Genomic DNA, 22847 nt, shown 5'->3' with positions numbered 1-22847 from the left:
CCATTCCAAGTTTCGTGGAGGTGGGGGTTGTATCTGTCTGAGTCAGAGCACATCTCAGATCCTTATTACGGTGTCTCACAGTGGGGGCCCAATAAATATTTGTTGAATGGATGGGCAAACACACATGCACCTTAGCACACCAACTAGGGTGAATGGCTGCTACGCCTCTCACTTCCCTCCCTTAAAGAGAAGCCCACATTCCTGGAGTTACTTGTCCCTCCCATCACCCTTTAAGTCTAGAGCTTTCCTTATTAATGAAAAGTCCAGATCTGGCTGCATTTCTCAAGCTCAGAGTGGGAGCCGCAAGTGGAGTAGAAGCAGCCTGTCTCCAGGGTCTTACCTTGGGCCTGTCAACAAGAGGTGGTTCCTCCCAGGCCCATCCCCAGAGGAGACGCATGCCTTGGGGAAGGCCTGCAGCAGCTGCCTGTGCCTCCTCCTCCTGGCTTCTGGCCTGGGGTGGCAAGACCAGCCAGCATCCAGAGGATAGCCTTCTTGGGTCCCAGCAGCCCCCTGCAAGCAGGGGTGTGGTGGTGAGAAAACACACAGGACCAGAGAGAGGAGCCGGGAGGCTGGCTCCTGGCCCTCATCATTGGCTCTCACAGGGCCAAGTGGCCTTGGTTGTGGTATCTCATCTCTCTGGTCCCCAGTGTCTTCGAGTGGAAAATGAAGGGGAGGATCCAAACAATGGCTGATTATCAGAACCACCTGGGACATGTCTAAAAATACCTATCTGGACACCAACCCCCAACACACACTGATTCAAACATTTTTTTTTTATTCAAGTGTATTAGCTTCAAGTGTACAGCAAAGTGATTCAGTTCTATACATATATATATATATATATATACATTTTTTTCAGATTCTTTTCCCTTATAACTTATTACAAAATATTGCATATAGTTCCTTGTGCTGTAGAGTAAGGTCCTTGTTGGTTATCTATTTAATATATAGTAGTATGAATCTGTTAATCCCAAACTCCTGATTTATCCATCCTCCCCCCTTTCCCCTTTGGTAACTTTAAATTTGTTTTGTACGTCTGTAGGTCTGTTTCTATTTTGTAAATAAGTTGATTTATATCTTTTTTTCCTTGAGTTTTGGACTCTACATACAATGATATTTGTCTTTTTCTGCCTGGCTTGTTTTTTTTTTTTTAATTCCCCAGATGATTCTGCTCATCCCTTTGTTTGGAGAACTGCTAAATAAAGTCCCCCATACGTTCTAACAATGCTCTTCATGCAGCCTCGGCAGTAATCGATTCCCCTTTGGTTATTATGTGAGGAAGTGGAGAGGGCTGGCTGGGAGGAAGCAGTGTTTGTAAAGCGGGCAGGAAGCAGTGGGCACGTGGTGCCAAGGCTTTACAGCCATCCACGCCGACATCATCGGTTTGAATCTCAGCTCTGGGACCTCAAGCAGGTTCCTTAATCTTGGGGTGTGGTCTAATCCCCAAGTTGTTGGCAGATGAGGGAGGAGACTTGGGGAAACACCTGGCTCGGGGTGGCAGTCAACAATACCTGTCCGCTTTACCTGTTCCTTGTGTATGTGAAGGCATGGGGGTAGGGGGTGTAGACTTACAAGGGAAATTTGGGATTGATTTCTCACCTCCCCTTCCTTAAATTATGAGTGAGGTGGCAGGAGTAAACACTGAATTAAAACACACCATCCTCCTATGGGGATCTGCACACTCAGTGGACTTGTCTGTCCTCGGGCGGTGGACTACTCAAGGGCAGGCCACATTCAGTGGTCCATGTCCAGGACAGAAGAAAGCAGCCCGTGAGCACGGAGCCCCCTCTCGGCCCACCACGGCCACTGCAGCCAGGTCAGGGGCCAGGGCCTTTTAAGACCTGCAGCACCTTCACTTCTCCAATCTGCCTGCAGGGGGCACCCACTCAGGATTTGGCACCAGGAGACAGGAAATAAACCAAGAAAGTGTGAGAGCAGGGGGAGAAGGGCACGGGCTGGCGGAAGGAGCTCAGAAGAGATCACAGGAGGCACCCATCTGTATGTTCCATAGAGTTGTGAGAGAAACTGTAGGTGGACAGGTGAGAGTGAGGCAGCTGTGATGGGGCTGGAGAGGAGAGAATCAAGGTAGTTTTTTTTTCTGTGACTCTGCCTGCCTGTAAAAGGTACAACTGAGGGCTGGGCATTTTCTAGCTGCCTGTGGATGGAGGAGCAAACACGAGGGGTATGTGGGAACCAACGAGTGTCCACTGATGGATGAATGGATAAGCAGAATGTGGTCCACCCACACAGTAGAATATTATTCACCTTAAAAAAGAAGGAAATTCTGGGAGTTCCCGGCGTGGCGCAGTGGAAACGAATCTGACCAGGAACCATGAGGTTGTGGGTTCGATCCCTGGCCTTGCTCAGTAGGTTAAGGATCCAGCGTTGCCGTGAGCTGTGGTGTAGGTCACAGAAGTGGCTCAGATCCCGAGTTGCTGTGGCTGTGGTGTAGGCTGGTGGCTACAGCTCTGATTAGACCCCTAGCCTGGGAACCTCCATGTGCCAGGGGTTTGGCCCTAAAAAGACAAAGAGCCAAAAAAAAAAAAAAAAAAAAAGGAAATTCTGGTACAGGCTACAACATAGTTGAACTCCTAGGAAGTTATGGTGAGTGAAATAAGCCACTCACTGAAAGACAGTGTATGATTCCACTTATATGAGGTCCTAAATTCAGAGACAAAGCAGACTGTGGTTGCCACGGGCTGGGGTGGGGTGGGGGATGGGATACGGGGAGTATGGGGAGTTACTGTTTAATGGGTAGGATTTTAGCTTTGCAAGATACAGGGTTCTGTGCATGGATGCTGATGATGGTAACATAACAATATAAACATACTTGACGCCACGGACTAGGACACTTAAAAATGGTTAAGATGGGTATATTTGATGTTATTAAAATGTGTTTTTTACCCCAATTTTTAAAAAAAGGTCAGGGTGGGCCTCCTGCTGTAGCACAACGGGATTGGCAGCAACCCTGCAGCACCAGGACACAGGTTCCATCCCTAGCCCAGCACAGTGGGTTAAAGGATCTGGCGTTGCCTCAGCTGTGGTGTAGGCTGCAACTTCGCCTCAGATCTGATCCCTGGCTCAGGAACTCCAAATGCTGCAGGACGGTCAAAAAAAGAAAAAAAAAAAAAGTGAGAGGAGGAAAAGAAAAATGAATGAATGAAGATGAACAGAGAGAGGGCAGAAATTAAAATTTTGAGAAAAACAAAAAGAAAATGCAGACACAGAGTTTCACCAACTGCCATTCTCGTCCAAGGTTTCAGTTCCTGCCTAGCTATACAGCTCTCCTGTTTCCTCATAATAAGTTAGCATTCTTTGCATTTTAATTATCCCCTCTTGGAAATTCATAATGTACATTAATTAGCACATTACAGACTCGGGAATGCAATCTGTTGAGCTTTGTTTCAGTGCACTTCTTCTAGGTTCGTCTTTGGCCACGGAAGCCTTCTCTCACTGAATAACCAGTTACACCTTGCAGGACACACTTGAGAAAGCACAGCTGCAGCCACCAGCAGGGACACTGGAAGCAGAAGCTCAGAGATCAGCTCCAGGGGTGAGAGGGCCCTCTCGGGCAGCCCCAGCAGAGAGTGGTCAGCAGGGAAAAGCCTGGAAGACTAGGCCTCAGAAGGGGGGCAGGACAGACCCTGTGCTGTGTGAGATGGGGCCTTACCCCACATGGACTTGCATAACTGCTGTTGCTCTCGAAGGAGCAGGATGGAGGAAACTGCCTGAACTGGCTCCATCAGCTGTCAGCAAGGCCAGACTGGAGGGGTCAAGCCCCTTCCTCAAATTCTCCGCTAAGACAAAACAGTACAAGCTCGCCTTGTAGGTCTGTTCCTTTTTTTTTTTTTTTTTTTTTTTTTTTGGTCTTTTTAGGGCCACACCCTCGGCATATGGAGGTTCCCAGGCTAGGGGTTGAGTTGGAGCTGTAGCCAATGCCTATACCACAGCCACAGCAACTCAGGACCTGAGCCACCTCTGTGACCTACACCACAGCTCACGGCAACACCGGATTCTTAACCCACTGAGCAAGGCCAGGGATCGAACCCACATCCTCATGCATGCTAGTCAGGCTCATTAACCACTGAGCCATTATGGGAACTCCACAGGCCTGTTCTCTTATTGAGGGGGGTGGGGTGGGGGAGTGGAAAATGTGTGTTCTGCCCCAGGGGAGCTTGAAGGATCGTATAACAGGAGCCGCAAGGGCTGGGCAGAGGGCATTATCTAGCTCGGCCCCTTTTCTGACGGGAACCTGGGGCCCAGAATGGGAAAGAGACTCGCCCGAGAGCTACAGACATAGGCCACCCAGAAAAGAAGGGGGAAGCCGAGACTGGCAGGGAGCCCTCAGGCCTCCCTGGGGATCTCAAAGAGGACAGCCCAGCCTGGCCCCAGCCCCTGCAGCATGGCTCGGCTACTGCCCTCCCCCTGACCTGGATATGGCTAGGGATTCCCAACCTTTCTTTTTGCATTTCTGAAAAATAAAAACCAAGCGGGAGTTCCCATTGTGGCTCAGTGGGTTACAAGCCAGACTAGTATCCATGAGGACGCAGGTTCAATCCCTGGCCTCACTCAGTAGGTTAAGGATCCAGCGTTTCTGTGAACTGTGGTGTAGGTCACAGATGGGGCTCAGATCTGGCATGGTGTAGGCTGACAGCTACAGCTCTGATTCAACCCCTAGCCTGGGAACTTCCATATGCCGTGGGTACGACCATAAAAAGAAAAAAAAAAATCAAATTGGTGACTGTAACTCCCCGCCCCCACCCCTGCCTGCGCCCTACTTCCTAGAAGCACTGACATCACTAAGTTGAACCCCAGTAAAATACATGAGCCAGACTGCAGGGCCCTACTTCAGCCCCCACCCTATTATCCAAGCCTTGCAGCTCCCAGCCATGGGTGCAAGGCCATCCACGGCACCACGCAGAGCCGCACTGGGGTCTGTCTGCTGATGATGCTCCAGCTGCCATCCCTCCACCGCCCAGGGCAGGGGCGGGAGCCAGGGAGCCGGTTCCCACGCAGGCCCAGCAGGGAGAGGCTTTTTTTGGCACAGCGCTTTGTGGGGAAAGGATTGTCTTCCGGAGCAAAGCCACAGACCTCATCGAGGGCTTGGAAAGCCCTATCTCACCTTCCAGGATCCTTACAAGGCACGCACAACCGGCAAAGAAACCCAAACCACATCAAGGGAACCAACGCACAGTAAAACTTTCAGCACTCCGAGTTCAAAACAGCCAGCGTCCTGACTCGGACAGAACCTGCATCCTCATCATGCTCATTAAGGGGGACGAACTCCTGGTGATTCTTCCAACAATCAGGGCCTGGCCCTTTGAAAACACTTGCAGAAATCATAAAATACGAGGCGTGAGGACACCATCCAGCCTCACTCGCCCCCCTCCACCAATTAACCAGGAACGGAGCAATGCAGAAAATCCTTTAAGGGGAATCTCACTGTTCCAGGCACTCTGAGGCACATCAAAGTTCACTCCCACGTTCAAAATCGCAAATGGCATCTTTTTTATTACAACTGCCCAGTTGGTAGAGTGTACACGGGAGGAGAATGAATATCCTTTGTCTTTTTGCATCAAAAGAAAAACTTGATCCTCTTAAAGTTTAGGAACCAGCAAGAGAAAAATGACTCCTCAAAAGCAGTCTTTGCTTTCCCCCCCCCGTAAAAGGGAGGGGGGGGGCGCTATTGGGAGATTGATTGCCTCAGGAGCACGTGGTGGGCTGGTGCAGAAGAGGTCCAGCACCTGCACTCTGAAAGCCCCTTACAGAGAACCCACATAGGAAAGCAGCCAAAGGGCCAGCTTGTTGGAAAATAGGCAGAAAAGCTGGACAGAAAAGAGCTGCGAGGTGGGGAGAACACACCCCCAGCTAAATCAGGCCTGCGTCAAGGTCCCTGCCTTGCTTACAGGAAGCCCCAGAGCTCCCAGGGTTTTCAGGTGGCCCCGAGGCTGGGGGAGGGTGGGAGGAAGTGGGCTCACACATGGGAGAGCAAATCTTCAAGCACGCTCCGCCTTTTCACTTATTTCCCGTGGGGCCCGATGTTCACAAAAGGCCCATTCGCCCTGCCCATCAGACCAGCCACCCTGGGACGCTGCTCTGCAGCGCGGCGCCTGGACTGCCAGGGAGCCCTGCCGTCTGTCTTCCGTGCTCCCCAGACACAATCCTGAAAGCTTTGTGTCCAATTAGGGGCAAGCTTAGGGGGCACTGATACTTCTAGGGACAAGGGGATTAAGTGATGACATCACTTACATGTGGCATCGAAAAAATAATACAAATAAGTGAATTACAAAATAGAAAGAGACTTATGGACAGAGAAAATAAACTTATGGTTACCAAAGGGGAAAGAGGGGGAGGGATACATTAAGAGTTTGGGATTAACACATACACACTACTATACATAAAATAAACAACAGGGACTTACTGTATAGCACAGAAAACTATGTTCAATATCTTGTAATCACCTATAATGGAAAAGAATCTGGAAAATATATATATATATATAACTGAATGTATATAGCCGTACACTTGAAACTAACCCAATATTGTAAATCAACTGTATTTCAATAAAAAAAAAAAAGACTGGAGTTCCCACTGTGGTGCATTGGGTTAAGGATCTGGCACTGCTGCAGCTGTGGTATAGGTCAAAGTTGTGGCTAGGATTCAATCCCTGGCCCAGGAACTTCTATATGCTGCAGGTGTGGCTAACAAAAAAAAGGACTAAGTGAAGAGCTTCCATCATACATTCAGTTGAAAATACAAACTCCTAGAGTTCCCGTCATGGCTCAGTGGTTAGCGAACCCGACTAGCATCCATGAGGACACGGGTTCGATCTGTGGCCTCACTGAGTGGGTCGGGGATCCGGCATTGCCGTGAGCTGTGGTGTAGGTCGCAGACACGGCTCGGATCTGGCGTTGCTGTGGCTGTGGTGTAGGCCAGCGGCTACGGCTCCGATTGGGCCCCTAGCCTGGGGAACCTCCATATGCTGCGGCCTTATCCCTAAAAGGACAAAAAGACCAAAAGAAAAAAGAAAATACAAATTCCACCAAGACAACCCAAACCAAGTTCCTTGGCTTCCCAGGGAAGAAGCCACGGCACCAAACACCACTTCTCTTGGGAGCAGGCACATCCAACCTGCAAAGGGTTAGCACAGGGGCCGCCTGAGCTGCAGCTCAGTGGAAACAGGGGCGGTATTTCAAGTGGCAAGAAATGGAGCTGTCAATACGGTCCCTGCCATACTATTTGATTTTTTTGACTATATGCATGTCTGACTTTGATTGAAAAAAGAAATGCAAACAGAGCAGACAGAGGAGGGGGATGTGCAGGTGCTGGTGGGTTTGGGGATGGAGGAGGGTCTGGCTGGAGGGCATGTGTGCAGGGGATGAAGCTCTACAGCTCGAATAGAGGAGGAGTCCTGGACTCAGGAGGGTGGTTGAAGCTTAGGTGATGGATACATGTTTGCTGGGGCAAAAGGCAGGTTGGGGCTGGACTATGGGAGGCCCTGACTGAACAGCTTGCTGAGGTGTTTGGAATTTACTGTACAGTCAGGTGTTTTCCATGGTTACGTACCACACCTGACGAAGCAGCTACGAGGAGCCGCACAGAAAGCAGGATGTCTCCCGAATCTGGGAGAAGGGATCAGGCCTGTGCAACCCGAGCCCTCCCCACCGGCTCTCGGTACAGGCTGGTGGCTCTCTCTGGAGCTGCAAGAGCATCGTAACAGCACATACCACGGAGGCCTCCCTCCCCGCCCCCCCTTGCCCGTGGCTCCAAGGATGCCATGCCTTTATCCTGGGGCCCAAACCTGGTCACGCCTCCCCTTCTCTAGAAAATTCCTTAGCAAGAGTTGGGAGGGTTGAAAGCATCGGTACCTGGCTCAGGTCCAGTGTACCTGGGACACTCAGAGCACCTAGCTGGTGGCCCGCCCTAAGGATTAAATGATCTCTGCTCTACAGGTGGGCAAATTCCCAAGATTCCAGGTAAGAGGGTTGGAATTTCATGGGTGGGACTGGAGACCTCGCTGGAAGACAGAGAGGGTGAAGAGAGCACTGGGCTGGAGGGGATGCCTGGACCACTGGTCACTCCCACCTTGCCCAGCTCGAGTCAGACAAGCAAGGTCTGAGGTCCTATGTTCTAACCCCACATCTGGCACGAAGGACTGTGTGGCCTTAGGGACATCGACTTGCTTCTCTGAGCCCCAATGCCTTGTCACAAAACATTATAATAATGAAACAGTGACCTTAGCAGCTAACTATCCTCATTTTACAAACAAGGAAACTGAGGCACAGGGGGGATAAGCAACCTGCCCCAAGGTCACCACAGGGTCTGGCTCCAGAACCATGTCCTTAACCACCAGGCTACACAACAGCTCATGAAAAGATGGACTGGAAGGGTCACTGATGACCTCCAGCTTCTCTCTGGTCCCTGATGTGCTCTGCTTCTAGGACCACATGAAGTCACAGGCACATCACCTCATATGCCCGATCTTTTAAAGAGGAAGTGGCCCAGAAACATCAAAGTCACTTAAACCCTTGCTGCTTAAGTCCACACAGCTCCTGCGAGGGTCTATGTGCAGCCCACATTCAGTAAGTACAGGCAGTCAGAGCCCGATCCCCGCTGAAGGTCACAGAGCATCACTGTTTCCCAACTCTGGCTGTCAGCCTGGACCCTGGGCTCAAACACAACTGGGTAATAGTAGCTGGTTCCATACGAAGCCCTCTCTCTTCTTGAACAGAGCTTGACCCCTTTGCCCACCCAGGTTGTGGGCAGGAAGGTCAGCCTGACCGATGAACGCCTGGCACTCCGTCAAAGGCAAAGGCAGAATGTTCCAATGGTCAGGCTGCTTTCAAGAAGGAATTTCACTCACCAGGCCTCCCCGGGGCCTCCCCTGACTCAGCAGCCTTGTCTGTGTCATTGGCTTAAAAACACCCCACCTACAAGTATGGACAAGACGTCAGAGGCAGGACCGGAGAAACACCTCGCTCTCCAAAGTGTTGTGTTTTCCTGGCACATAGGTCAACTGGCTGAAGCATCACAGCGCCATCCTGAAAACGATGTCTAGTACAGGCGACCACACGGAAGCGCCCTGGAAGCATTCGAGGCGGCCCCAGAGCACCAGTACACCTACTGTGCGCAGGAGACGCAGAGTCCAGATGCCTCTGCTCCCTACTTCAGCCCCCGCAGCTCCGCCATCATCTGGTGGGCATGGGACAGGGGTGGAGGGGCTCTTTCCTCTAGGCTCCAGCTTGATTTCAGAAGCCCACCCATCCGGCTCACCCCCAGCTCTGCTTGGCTGAGGAGGAAACAGCTGTGTGACTTGCCCAAGCTCCCAGAGCTGGTCGCCACGGCACAAGCACTAGACAGCACTCCAACTCCCAGACCCCGCCTGTCTGAACATCCTTTAACTGTATTTTGCCAAAAATCCCAATCACAGAATCGCAAAGAAACCATTCAGGAGTTCCTGTTGTGACTCAGCAGATTAAGAACCTGACTGGCATCGATGAGGATGCAGGTTTGATCCCTGGCCTTGCTCAGTGGGTTAAGGATCCCTCATTGCTGTGGCTACGGTGTAGGCTGGCAGCTGCAGCTCCAAATTCAGCCCCTAGCCTGGGAACTTCTATATGCCGCGGGTGCAGCCCTTAAAAAAAATAAATTCAATCACCCACCCACTCAGTGCTCCGACAGTCTCTGGGGGTTGCAATTCATCCACTCAACCATCACACACGGAGCTCCGACAACACGCCAGATGCCTATTAGGACCTGAGGACTCAAACACAGCCCCATCCGTGACCATCTCACTGTTTTTTATCTGTACACATTTGGAGAAGTTACTTTGCACTTCAGTTCCCTCATCTGTGAAAATCCCTACCTCACATGCTTCCTGCAATGAATAAGCGAGAAAACATAAGCCCATTAACCACCAAGTACAGTGCAGGAGGTGCTCAGTACATGTTAGCATCACTGCAATTTTCTAAGAAGAGCTCCAGCAAGCATGTTCTCTAAACCACCACCTGTGTTAACACAAACAGCTCTGAAACATCATTAAGAACGACCTCCAAAACTAGCTTAATCTTGCCTATGAGGTGTAGGTATTTCTCCCTGCTTGCTCATAAATGGCTGTTTGGCACAATGGACCTCATTACAGGTTTGAACTGAATCATTAAATTACAGAATAGCATGGGCCATAAACCACACTGAAGAGTCCAGCATCCCAGAAGGAAGATACCAGCCTCGGGGCACTGGGGACTCCAGGCCACAGTTCCTACAACCTCGTAATAAAGGGATAGGAATGGACCCCCCCTCCCCCATCCCAACCCCTCTGATCAGAAAGAGGCTGGACAAACTGTTTCCCCTGGAGTCCAGACCCACAACAGCTGGTAGAACAGGCTTTGGGGTAGCACCTGCGCTTAGCTGGATTTCCATCCCAGCTCTGCGGCTTCCTCCTCACACCTTTGCTCCTTCGGCAAGTGACTCAGTCTCTCCCAGCCTGTTTCCTTATCTGGACATGAGACTCATTTTAGCACCTGCCTCCTAGTCTCTGAGGATTAAAGGAAATCACGAATGAAGAGCCCTTTGCCTACCATCTCAGAAGCCCAGCTACTGAGGCTTCTATTTATGCTTTTGAGGAGGGTGTTAAATAGCAAATTCTCAAGGAAGATGTTATTTTTACTTTAATTCTCTCATAAGATTTTCGAAACTCCTTGAGGAGAACAAGGCCCCCAGGATCTGCCCTGGTTGGAAGCAAGCCACTCCCCTCCCCCACCCCCCATCCGGGCATATCTGGACCAGACTACCTGAGTCATTGTCAGAACTGCCCCAGAAGCCCTGGCGTTTGCTGCTCCTCTTGACAGAAGAGAACCGGAAGCCCAGGAAAGTGGGAGGATTTTGCACACAACAGCCTGTCAGGGACTCCGTCCCTCCCACCCACCCCACTTCTACATTCACCTTTCTTCACTGCCCATTTCTCGATGAATGGAGCCCGCTGCTTACATTAATCCTGATTATGTAACGAGGGAAACTTGGAAAGCTGGAAGGGGGGGGAATCACTAGTGTCGATTTACACCGGAGCAAAGGTCCAAGATGAAAGCGTTGCAGAAAGTTCAGAGCCCAGGCAGTTCTAGGGACCTTTAACCGAAGCTAAAGTCCAGGGCTAGGGCCGGGCAGGGCTCTTAAGTGCCAAGGCACCCTGACACTGCTGATTGGCACCCAGGTAGTCACCACAGTGGGAAAGGCCCTCTCTTGATGTTTAGGGACGGGCCATCCTCTGAAACGGCAGGGCAACAGCCAGCAGAGCCAAGCTGAGCTACAGGACTGGGCTTGGGGCCCTATGTGGGGTCTGCTCCCTCTCCCATGCTCCACCCGCGGGTGTGGGTGTGGGCAGGCTCTCAGGTCCCTCCAATGCTGGGGTAAATCCAGTGATGCACAAAGCATAGATGTTTCCACCAAGAGTATCCCCCTTTCCCAAACAGGGGCAAGCCCCCCAAATGTGCTCCTAAATGTGAGCATGACAGAATGGAGAGAGCCCTGTTCCATGAGTCAGAAGACCTTAACTCCCATCCAGCATTGCCACCACATCCCTGAGGGCCTCTGAGCAACCAGTTCACCTAGCTGGGCATCAACACAACAGGCAGGAGATTTCCTTTGTTTGCCTTGGGTTTTTTTGTTTGTTTGTTTTTTGGGTTTGGGGGGGTTATTTTTTGCTTTTTTTTTCAGGGCCGCACCTGCAGCATATGGAAGTTCCCCACGTTAGAGGTGGAATAGGAGCTGCAGATGCTGGCTCACACCACAGCCACAGCAACGCCAGATCCGAGCCGCGTCTGCGACCTACACCACAGCTCACGGCAACACCGGATCCTTAACCCACTGAGTGAGGCCGGGGATCGAACCCAAATCCTCATGGATCCTAGTCAGGATCGTTAACCGCTGAGCCATGACGGGAACTCCTGAGATTTCCTTTGTTTTGTTCACCCTCCTGTTACAACTGCAAATATTTGTCCAGTGAGGAAATGGAGTTACTATTATTGTCCTTAAGGAGGTCCTTTTTAGTCTCTAAAATGCTAAACTCTAAAACCAGTGGAGAGGTCTTTGAAAGACAAATGTGTGGGCATGAGTTTTATTGGGGGCAAGGTAATTCTACACTACTATACATCAGGACTATTTGCAGCTTAAAAACACCCGTATAGGATTTCCCTGGTGGCTTGGCAGTTAAGGATTCAGCATTGTCACTGCTGTGGCATGAGTTTGGTCCCTAGCCTGGGAACTTCTGCATGCCTCAGGTGGTGGGGGGAAGGGGGAACACCTGTATAAAAGAATTCCAGCAAAGGAGTACTCATCGTGACTCAGTGGTAATGAACCCAACTAGTATCCATGAGGACAAAGGTTCCATCCCTGGCCCTGCTCAGTGGGTTAAGGATCCAGTGTTGCCATGACCTGTGGTGTAGGTCACAGACGCGGCCAAGACCTGGCATTGCTGTGGCTGTGGTGTAGGCTGACAGCTCCAGCTCCAATTTGACCCCTAGCCTAGGAACTTCCATACGCCAAGGGTGCAGCCCTAAAAAGACAAGAAAAAAAAAAAAATTCCAGCAGAGATTAGAACCTTTGTCCATTGTTAGTGGGAGTGTAAAATGCTGCAGCCCCTATGGAAAACCACCATATGGAAGTTCCTAAAAAAATTTAAAAAGAGAATTAGCACACAATCTAGCAATCCCACTGCTGGGTATATAACCCAAAGCATTGAAAGCAAGGTCTCAGAGAGGGATTTGCACACCCATGTTTATACCAGTGTTATTCACAGCAGCCAAGAGGTGGAAGCAACCCAAGTGGCCACTGGTGGATGAATGGGTAAAGAAAAGGTGCGTGCAATGGAGTATTAGCCTTAAAAAGGAAAGAAATTCTGACACCTGCTCCATGGATGAACCTTGAAGGCATTAAGCTTAGTGAAATAAGCCAGTCACAAAAAGACAAATACTGCATGATTCTACTTCACTGAAGTACCTGGAACAGTTGAAGGCTAAGGGACAGATAAGAATGGTGCTTGCCAGGAGACTGGGGGCGAAGGGGAGTTGTTTAATGGGGACAGAGTTGCAGTTTTCCAAGATGAGAAAAATTCTGGAGGTAGACGGTTGTGGCAGTTGTACAACAACGTCCACGTACTTTACACACTATTGAACTGTGCACTGGAAAGAAGTGCAGATGGCAAGTTTTATGTTTTGTGCCTTTTAACCACAATTTTAAAAAATCCTCAATCTAAGCAACAGCTCACTCCACATGCATTTCTGAAATCCTGTCACACAGTCCAATGGGTTCCCTGAGCTTTCCCTGAACATCTGGGACAGCAGCTGTGGGTTTGTCTGTTTTGGGTAAAGGCAGCGAGGGGTCTCAGGAACATAGCAAAATGCCCTGGACACAGCGACACCCCTGGCTCCAGAGCCTGCCTTGGAAGGAAGCACCTGGAAGTTCAGCCCACGGGCTCTTGGATGGAAGGCAGAGCTTTATGGAAGGCATAAGGCTTGCAAGGCAGAGTTGGGCTCTTCATCCTCTTCCACATGCCGGTCCCCAGTCCCAATGACGCAGTGCTTCTCTGTCCAGTATACACCAGTCCCATGCCAGCCCAAAAGATACTGTGCCAGGAAACAGTACCCCACCTGCTCAGGTGTGGAGGGAGCTGCCGAAAACCAGCCAAACGTTTGTATGTGAGAGACTGGGGGACGATGCTGGTGGTTCTAAGGCTCTACTTTTCCATCAGAGCCCGGGAACGGAAGGGGTCCTCCACATGCCAAGGGTGCCAGCTCTCCTAGAATCCACCCTGGACAGGCTTAGGGAGCCGGGCACCTCGCAAGCCTCATGCATGGTCACCAAGTCAAGTGCGGTCCTGCCAGCTTCTGCAAGACCAGTCTCCACGCCCTCCACAGAGGCCACACCTTCTAAAGCATGCCCCACTATTAGCCTATTATCCACGGCAAAAAAAAAAAAAAAAGCCTTTACAGAGCTGCCCTGTCGCCAGCCTTCTCTTGCTCATCCCTCTACTTATAATTATATCAGGTGGTGCATCTGCATGCCTGTCTCCCATGAAAGTCTAAGAGAAACCCAAAAAGGATGGGGCAGCCTGACCCGGTGTGATCTCAGTGCCAGCACCGTGCTTTAACAGGACAGGCACTCCATAACTGATGGCCAAGGACTCAGAGGCATGCTACATTTCATCCACAGGCATACACACAGCAGGCACTTCAAGCCCTGGAGGCTCTCTCCTCCCCAAAAGGCTATCTGCTGGCTGAAGATCTGTGTACCACAGCATGACGCATCTCACATTTTCTGGGTCTAACACACAGGGTAAGAGCCCAGGGTGCGAGCCCCAGGAAAGCCAAGCTCCAGAGTTCAGGGAACATGAGAGGTCTAAGCAGGGGTCCCGGGTAAATTTCCCAGATGTTACAGAAACCAGACTTCCCACGAACACGGCTGTCACATCATCTCCGTGATGCTGGGTGATTTACATGCAGGCGGGGCAGGGTCATAGCTGGAGGGGATACTCTCCTGCTTTCTTCACCCACCCACCAAGCACTAACAGAGAAAGATGATGAAACACCAGGCTTGGTGTTCTAAGGGTTTCGGGGGAACGGCACCAAAGGTGTCATCCTAAAGACTCACCTCTCAGCCTCCAAAATCTACCTGTACGTACAACTTTTTGCATGTACAAAGTATTTCCTAAGTTTAGAGGGAGCTATTCTTGAGTTTCCCTGGATGCTGAGGAGAATGGCAGGAACCTTCCATCGTGGGTGAGGTTTCATGCCAACCAAAACCCACATCCTGGAAACAAAGAGCTCAGGCATATGATTTAAGCCAAAGCCAACTGAAAGGTTTCCAGAAAGGAGAGAGGGAGGTTGGTGCCAGGGATGAGTGATGGCAGGTCCACAGGGTCTCACGGTGGTGAAACAGGCTCATTCTACCAAAACGTTCTGCCTACTGATAAACAGTGCGCTGCTAGGGGAGCAGAGGAGCTGGGGACCACGGGGCAGGCAGAGAGTTCTTGTCTTCAAGGAGGTTACAGTCTAGAAGGGGAGGGGAAGAGCAAACTAAACAAAGAATTACAGGAGCTCCCACTGAGGCTCAGCAGGTTAAGAACCGGACTAGTATCCATGAAGATGCGGTGGTGGTTTTTTTTTTATTTATTTCAAATGATGTTTATTTTTTCCATTTTAGCTGGATTACAGGGCTCTGTCAATTTTCTACTGTACAGCAAGGTGACCCAGTTGCCTTTGGAATGGATAAGCCATAAGATCCTGCTGCATAGCACAGGGAACTATATCTAGTCACTTATGAAGATGTGGGTTTGATCCCTGGCCTTGCTCAGTGGATTAAGGATCTGGTGTTGCGGCAAGCAGTGGCGTAGGACACAGATGTGGTTTGGATCCGGTGTTGAAATGGCTGTGGTATAAGCTGGCAGATGCAGCTCCAATTCAACCCCTAGCCCCGGAACTTCCATATGCCACAGATGTGGCCACAAACTCTAAATGTCCTGAAGTGAAGGTGAAGGTACTATGACAGGGGGTGTTTGAGGTGGGGGGGAAGGGGTTAGATTTGGGGCAGGGCCCTGGATGTGACTTGGAAGCAGAGACCAGAAGCCTGGGGGAGGGAGTTCACGCAGGAGAAGCCTGGGAAAAGGGGGCCACCTGGGGGCCCAGGCAGTGGCCAGTGGGGTGTGAACAGAGGCCCTGGGGGAGGTGGTGTCACTGCAGCTGGGTGAGAACCAGAGGCACGGCACAGCCCATGCTGAGCCCAGCAAACCGTGGCAGAGAGGGGGTCATTTCAGTCTGTTTGGTCCTGACCTCCTGCCTCGGATTCATGAATGGAGGAGAAGGAAGGGGAGGAAGAAAGAGGAGAAGGTTTCTTACTGTGGAATCTGAAAGGGAGCACGAGCCACAGGGGGTGATGGGGTTCCCATCACGGTGAGGCGAGTGTCTGCAGCACGTCTCCCAAGGTGAAGGGAAGTCCCCCTCACCCGGCGGCTCCTGCCAGCACTCCCCCAAAATGCCCAGGCCATCTGGGCTCATCCCATCCCTGCTACTGGCAACACTGGGTGACCCTGGCTATGCCGTCTGACCCCTTGATGACTCAGCTTCCTGGTAGTGAGCTCGTAAAAGGTCCCCAGCAGGAAGGAGTCACAGAGCTATAAACAGAGGCTTCCAGAAGCAACTGCTATATGGCTCCCCTTGATTCCAGGGTGGGGCTGTGGCCATTCAGCATTTCTGGAATTGTCTGAATGAATGGTTTGTAGTCTGTAAATGTTGCAGTTGGAGGTTTTAAGTAAATTACATAAATACAATTTCTCAGCAGGTACTCTGCGATAAGGGGCTCCAAATGGTATGTGGGCATCTAGCCCCTCTCATCCTTAGCCCCCCAGTGGAATTACTAGCTTCCACCTTTTTTTTTTTTTTTTTTTTTTTTTTTTGGCTTTTTAGGGCCGCACTCTGTCATGTGAAATTTCCCAGGTTAGGGGTCAGCTTGGAGCTGCAGCCTACGCCACAGCCATAGCTGTGCCAGATCCGAGCTGCATCTGCAACCTACACCACAGCTTGTGGCAATGCCAGATCCTTAACCCACTGAGCAAGGCCAGGGATCGAACCCGCAACCTCACAGACATTATGTCTGGCTCTTAACCTGCAGAGCCACAATGGCAAACTCCCCCAGCTTCCACCTTAAAGATGAAGTGCTTATAAGTCTATACTTTATATTCCAAAACAAAGACAGTGCCCAAAGGTCTATCGCCCTTGTGAATAAGGAGTGGAAATTTTATAACTGGAAGCTTAAGAGACCAGGTAGTTGTAGTTCCATCTTGTCATTTTACAGATGAGGAAAAGTGAAATTCGGAGACTCCAAGTGTTTTCCCAGAGCCCTTCAAGTTGGCGGGCTTCTGGTCATCTTAAGCGAATTACAAGTCACCCTAACATGCAAATATAAACATTGTGTGTGTGTGTCCAGAGGAAGGCTCCATTTTGCAGTGCTTCTCCTCATTTCATTCCCTGCCCTCCACGCTCAAGTTCAGGGTTGACAAAGGTTCTCCCTGTCCCTTAAACTCCGCCTGCTCAGGGAGGATCAGAAATCTGTTTCCAATTTAAAGCAACTTCTAGCAAAAACCCAGCTTTGTAGTTAACTTTCGTTTTTTAGGGACTGAAAGAGAATTTCAGAAACCTTGTTCCTATCCGATGATCAGAAACTATGAAAGATTCTTGGAAGAGCTATTTGAGGGAAAGTTAAAAAGAGAATTCTGACCCAGGAATCGTCACCGGCCGGCCCACTCTCAGAAGCCTCTAGAGGGAACAGCCCTAATTCCCAGGATAAATGGAACCATCAAAAATCCACACCATACAGACACCCCTGGGACAAACTGCAGTGTCAACTCCTTCCTCCTCCTTCTGAAACTTGAAAGACTTTTAGGGGGACAAAGACAGAGCTAGAAGTCACTCTGAACGTGTCAGCGTATTCCTTATTGTTATTCTATTGTTTTTACAATAGTAAGTCATCTCTGAGGCTGATATTCTGGATGCTCCGAGGACTAACTGTAAATCTTTAGTCCTTGTTGAAATAAGTTCATTTAACGCTTTATGCTTCCTGGCCAGCATAAATTCATGTTCATTAATCCAGTGATTGTCTATACGAAGCCAAGATTCAAGGAAAAACCATTTTTAAGCACAATTACCCTGCAAGAGAGTGCTCCCATCTTTCACCCGTTCAGCTTTTAACCCTTTCACTGAGAACTCCTATCCCAACAGCACTCACTATGGCGTAACTTCAACCAGATCAAATCTTGGCTTCTCTCCCGACGGTTTCTTTGGGGAACAGCTCAGCATTGTCTAAAGACACTTTAAAGGCCCACACATGTCCTCCTTCAAAACACCCAGCAAACTGACTCAGTACCAAAGATGTCCTGTGCCTGGGGAATCCGCAGACACAGAAAGAGAGGGATGGCCTTGGGGTCAGCCAGTTCTTGCCCGTGTCACCCAACTGGCCTTTTGGAGAAAACCAAACTCAGCTTTTTGAAGCTGCAAGATCCAGGAGCTTCTGTCTGAACCTGGACTAATATAGGCACCAGGAGGAAAATCCCCCAAAGCCCAGTTTCCGGCCTTTATCAGAATCACCGAGGGTTAATGCACAAGCCTGGGAACTGAACCTTCGGCTTGTATAGGAGGATCCACGGGAAAGAGAAGGGCTCAAAGGAAACAGCAGGGAAAACATGTCCAGTTATTCAGCAGCCTTTATTTATTTATTTTGGTCTTTTTAGGGCTGCACCTCAGCATACGGAGGTTCCTAGGCTGGGGGTCCAATCGGAGCTGAAGCTGCCGGCCTTAACCCATGGAGCAAAGTCAGGGATCGAACCTGCATCTTCTTGGATGCTAGTCGGGTTCACTAACCACTGAGCCACGATGGGAACTCCTTAGCGGCCTTTAAAAAGCGACAAGGAATGAGACAGGAACCTGAGTGTCGAGCACAGGTCCCTGTATCGGGCTCCAGATCAACCCTGTCCTTTGGACAGCACAGTGGTCACCTAGACTGTTTGTCATGTCTCCCTACACACTGTGACCTAGGCTGGTAAAGGTCACTCTGGCAAACCCCAAACCTGGACAAGTCACGTGACGGCATTTAATTTTTAGCTACTTACTTGGCTGCTGTTCCAGCTGGCATTTGCCACTCAAGCGGCCCATCAATTATGAGCCAATTACGAGCAGAAATGCCTTCGACATGACAGCTTCCCTCCCTCCGTGTCTTCACCCTCCTCTGGGCTTCAGCTCTGCAGGGAAAGTCCCCACCCAGGGAGGCGGCTCAGCTACCCTAGAAGCCACCAGGCAGTCACTTGGCGGACAAACAGGGAATGAAAGTGTCAGCACACGAGGGGGCAGAGAAGAAGAAATTTCAGAATGGGGGGGCAGGTCCCACCTGGAGGCCCCAGTGTGACCCCAAACCGCAAAAACTCTCTCAGCTGATTCTGTGGTCAGAAGGCTCAGAGAAGGACCCCAAAATGAGCATATCAGGGGAGGGTAGAGGTGTCTGACAATGGCTGGGCACCTTGGGGACAGGCCGCGACGTTCTAGGGGACAGAATCATACAGCTCTGTTCTAACATCTCCATCTCCTTCAGCCTGGATATTATAATAATATTGGGGTATTATTTCTTCAAGGGGCCCTTTCCTGACCTCTCCCAAAGAGGTTCCGTTTCCATGAGGACAGGCTCATCACCCCTTCCAAGAAGGATTCCTCAATAGTTTTGTCCCTGGGGGACAGGGTTCTTCTGTGGGGAGAGACCTTGGACGTGTCAAGCCTCCCAGCCCCAGCCGCACCCCCGCCCCGTGCCTGGCACACGTGGTCATACCCATATGCTCCCACTCCTCAGTCATGCCATGAAATCCAGGAGATGAAGCTGCACTTTTTCAAATGCCTTTTAACCCTTTCCTCGGTAGACAGGGTTCTATGAATCAGGCTCCCATAAGCTGACATTTAGCAAAGAAGTGTGGAAACAGAGGCTAAGGAAAGAAACGGGCTTGGTTCTCTGGTCAATGACACACCCCAGGTTGGCCCTTCCACCCTCTCACTCAGGTACATGCGCTGTTGTCTTCTTTCCTGTAGAAAGGCTTCCCTCCCATTTCTCAGCTCAGGCGTCTCCGATCAGCTCATCAGTCAACTGCTCGCTCCTTTAATCCAGGCTGGAGACAGGGTCGAGACACTCATGGGACAGCCTCTATTCCAGGGGAGCGGAGTAGCCCACTGCAAGGCAGAGGCAGTGCCCAGCGTATTCCCAGCAAGCCTGGCCAGCGAGCTTCCTGCAGCTACAAGCGCCCACCCTCCACCTTCCACAGTGACTGCCAGGCCCAAGGCAAAGCAAGGTGCCGGCAAGACCCTCCATATCGGCAGCATGAGGAAAGGAGAATCGGGGACCCCAAGACAAAAGCATGTGTGTCCTATTTCCTTCCCCCTCTTGCTTTTCTGTGTCAGTGGCCGTGAGCAACCAAGGCAGAGACAGGGGAGACCAAGCTGGGAAAGAGCATCGGCCAATAAAGAGACAGGCTGCAGGAGGATGAGCCACCTTCCCTAGTCCCCAGCCCCAACTGCCTGCCACTCAAAGAGGCAGACTCACCTGGAAAGTCCAAGTGATACTGTGAAACCTATAAAGTGATAACCTTGCGGAGATGAATGGGGCCCTCACGCCCTGAAGGTGGCCTTAATCACTGGCCTTAATCACAGAGGCCATACGCAGCCCCTCTCACGGCTGGTCCTGCATCATCAATTTTAAATGCATTTCTGAGCACGCTAGGAGTGTAATTGGCTCTTCCTCATTAGCCAGCTCAAGAGATGGCAGCAGACGGCCACCTTGGTCTTTATCCAACAGATGGGAGACTCTGTGTAAGAAGAGAGGTTAAGTCCCCAAGGCCACGCAGCTGCGGCAAATCCTGCAGTGGCTGGAACCAGAGCCTGTATTTTCCATTCCAGTGAGCTAACCTTACCCCTTTAACAGGATCCCAGCTTGATAATAAATACCACAACCTAGCACCTGCGTAGAGCTTTATACTTTTTAAATGGTATAAAGGTTTTTTCACTGCAAACCTGGCTGTATTTTCTTACCAGACGTATTAAGTAGACTTGAAAGGGAGGCCAAGACAGGCATTGTTGTTCTCCCTTATTTAAGAAAAGAAAACTGCAGCCCTGGAAGACCAAGGAACTATGACGTAGTGCTCTTCCCAAGAGGCCATTTCTAGGCTGTGTTCTGGAAAGGACTCCTCAGGCCAATCCAAATTCAGATTAGCATTGTGAGTCCAACTTTGACTCACGGCTGAAATGAGAATGTGCCATAGCAGCTGCAGTTTGCTCCAGAGAGAGAAGCCAGACAGTACCAAAAATATCCTCTGGCAACAACCATTTGTCATCATCTCCTTACCCTACCTACTGGAGTAGTTGGCCAAGGAACTCCTACCTATACGTTAGAGCCCCGAGTCCCATGCCACATCTTGATTTCCTGCTGGCGCTCCCTTCTCTCCAGTTTCTCCCTCCCAAGAATGCAGCTAGGGCCCCATCATGTCCTCTCAGAACACTCAAGGGCTCTACTGTCACTAACATCTGAGTCTGCACCCAGCACCTCACTCACCTCCTCCCACCTGATTCCTTTCCTCGACTCTCCCCCTTCAGCTCTGATACAGCAGAAAGAGGCCGGAGTCCCAGGGCAGATTACTGTTCTGAAGTTCAACTTTCTCAGCTATGAAATGAGAAATTGCACATGCCTTTTCCCATCTTTAAAGGAGAGTTAATAGGACCGAATGACAGAAGAATATAGGTTGAAACAAAACAAAAATATCATCATATACAATTACAACAGCAACATACAAGCATAACCAGGTATTCAAGTAATAACACTTTCAGAAATAATAATAGGAGCTAATTTTATGTGAGTGCTTACCAGGTGCCTGATACAATTCTTAACACTCTAGGTGTAGGTATATCATAAGTAATTCTCACAGCAACATGGTGTGGTGCATACTCTTTTATCCCCATTTCACAGATGAGAAGACTAAGGCACAGAGAGGTTTCAGGAACTTGTCCAGGTGCCAGCCCAGGCAGTCTAACCCCAGAGCCTGTGCTGTTAACCTGAACGGCTCTACTTAATCATTGAGCATATTGCTTCTGATATGATCTGTCATTAGCTGGGCATGTCAAGGTTTACAAAAGCCGCCCACAAACGTGATCCCTCCCACTTGAGCTTCTCAACAGTCCAGTCAAGTAGGAAGCCAATGATGTCAGTCTTGGCAACTAGTAATAATAGTCTATTAGACAAGGAGACACCAACCCAGAGAAATAACTGACCCAAGGTTTCAAAACGGGTTAACGGCAGGACTGGGACTTAAATTTGTGAGGCCTGCACCCTTTCTAGGGCATCAACACCAACAGAAGCCTGGTGCGTGCACACACACACACACACACACACACACACACACACACACCCTCCCTAGCCCCTGTCATGGCAGCCTCTACCTTTACGGCAGTGCCAGAGAACAAAGGCTGTCGTTACAATGAGAGATCCATCAGGGGCTTTTGCCACCAGACCTCTGGGTCTTTCCGAGTCTCTCGCAGGAGGTGCGGGATGCATCTGGAGGCTGGTGACCCCAGAGGACACCCTCTGAGTGACACAAAGCTGCAGTCCCCCATCCTGACCCACAGTGGCCAGACGTTTCCTAAACCTGTTATGCAACTCTTGCTTCAACCAAGCTTCTGCTGGGATTTCACTCTATTTCAACATGTTTTGTTTTCTCTTTGGAGAGAAAAGCACAAATGTGAAACCCTAACACCTCTTGGTGACCAGACAACGGTCCTTCCCGGCGGTCTGGGATTACCGGTAGGGTGGGGGAGAGGTTCTCAAAGACACCTTCTGTGAGCCAATTTCAGCTTCCAGAATGACTAACAAGCACAGGGGTGAGGAATAGGAAGGGGTGGGGGGGAGCAGGGGCAGAGCAACTGAGGGCCACTGTCTTCAGCCTGGGAAGGAGCCAATTCAAGAGTACCCGGCAAAGATGCCCTGGGAACACGCCCCAGCCCTTCAACATGGCAGCCTGCGCCCTCCAGAGGCCACACACCCCATTCAAAAGTAAACAAGAAGCAGAGCCATTCTTCTCTTCAAAGGGAGCAGGTCCTGTCACCTAAGTTCAGGGTCTAATTATAGGGAGCAGGCTCTGGGAAGAGGGGCCAGGACTTATTTTGGTTGCCTGGTCTAGGGAGGGCGCTCAGTAAGTGCGGAATGAATGAAGTGGGTGGCCAGATGAATTAATAGCCGCAGCGGGATGGAGCTGGGGCTTGTGGGTCCTACCACCCAAAGAAGGG

The 22847-nt window shown here is 50.4% G+C and overlaps 1 protein-coding gene and 3 long non-coding RNA genes across 8 annotated transcripts in view; 1 reads left to right on the top strand and 3 right to left on the bottom strand.

Annotated features, from left to right (window-relative positions):
• SLC25A37 (solute carrier family 25 member 37) overlaps positions 1-22847 on the bottom strand; it is a 44903-nt gene that overhangs the window by 12338 nt on the left and 9718 nt on the right. The window lies entirely within an intron of this gene.
• On the bottom strand, positions 1054-9392 carry LOC146396452 (uncharacterized). Its single transcript, XR_014828343.1, has 2 exons — positions 4710-9392; positions 1054-2353 (listed from the first exon to the last, which is right to left on the bottom strand). It is a non-coding gene; the product is annotated as an uncharacterized LOC146396452 (long non-coding RNA).
• Positions 6581-15706, top strand: LOC146396451 (uncharacterized). Its single transcript, XR_014828345.1, has 2 exons — positions 6581-11732; positions 12657-15706. It is a non-coding gene; the product is annotated as an uncharacterized LOC146396451 (long non-coding RNA).
• LOC146396450 (uncharacterized) lies at positions 15147-21975 on the bottom strand. Its single transcript, XR_014828344.1, has 2 exons — positions 16628-21975; positions 15147-15338 (listed from the first exon to the last, which is right to left on the bottom strand). It is a non-coding gene; the product is annotated as an uncharacterized LOC146396450 (long non-coding RNA).

Source organism: Sus scrofa, chromosome 14, assembly GCF_054392235.1.
Source record: "Sus scrofa isolate SSC_HxYL_T2T_F1_AM1 chromosome 14, Sscrofa_HxYL_maternal_Yorkshire_Landrace_v2.0, whole genome shotgun sequence".
Taxonomy (NCBI): domain Eukaryota; kingdom Metazoa; phylum Chordata; class Mammalia; order Artiodactyla; family Suidae; genus Sus; species Sus scrofa.
This window is presented reverse-complemented; position numbering and strand designations above follow the sequence as displayed.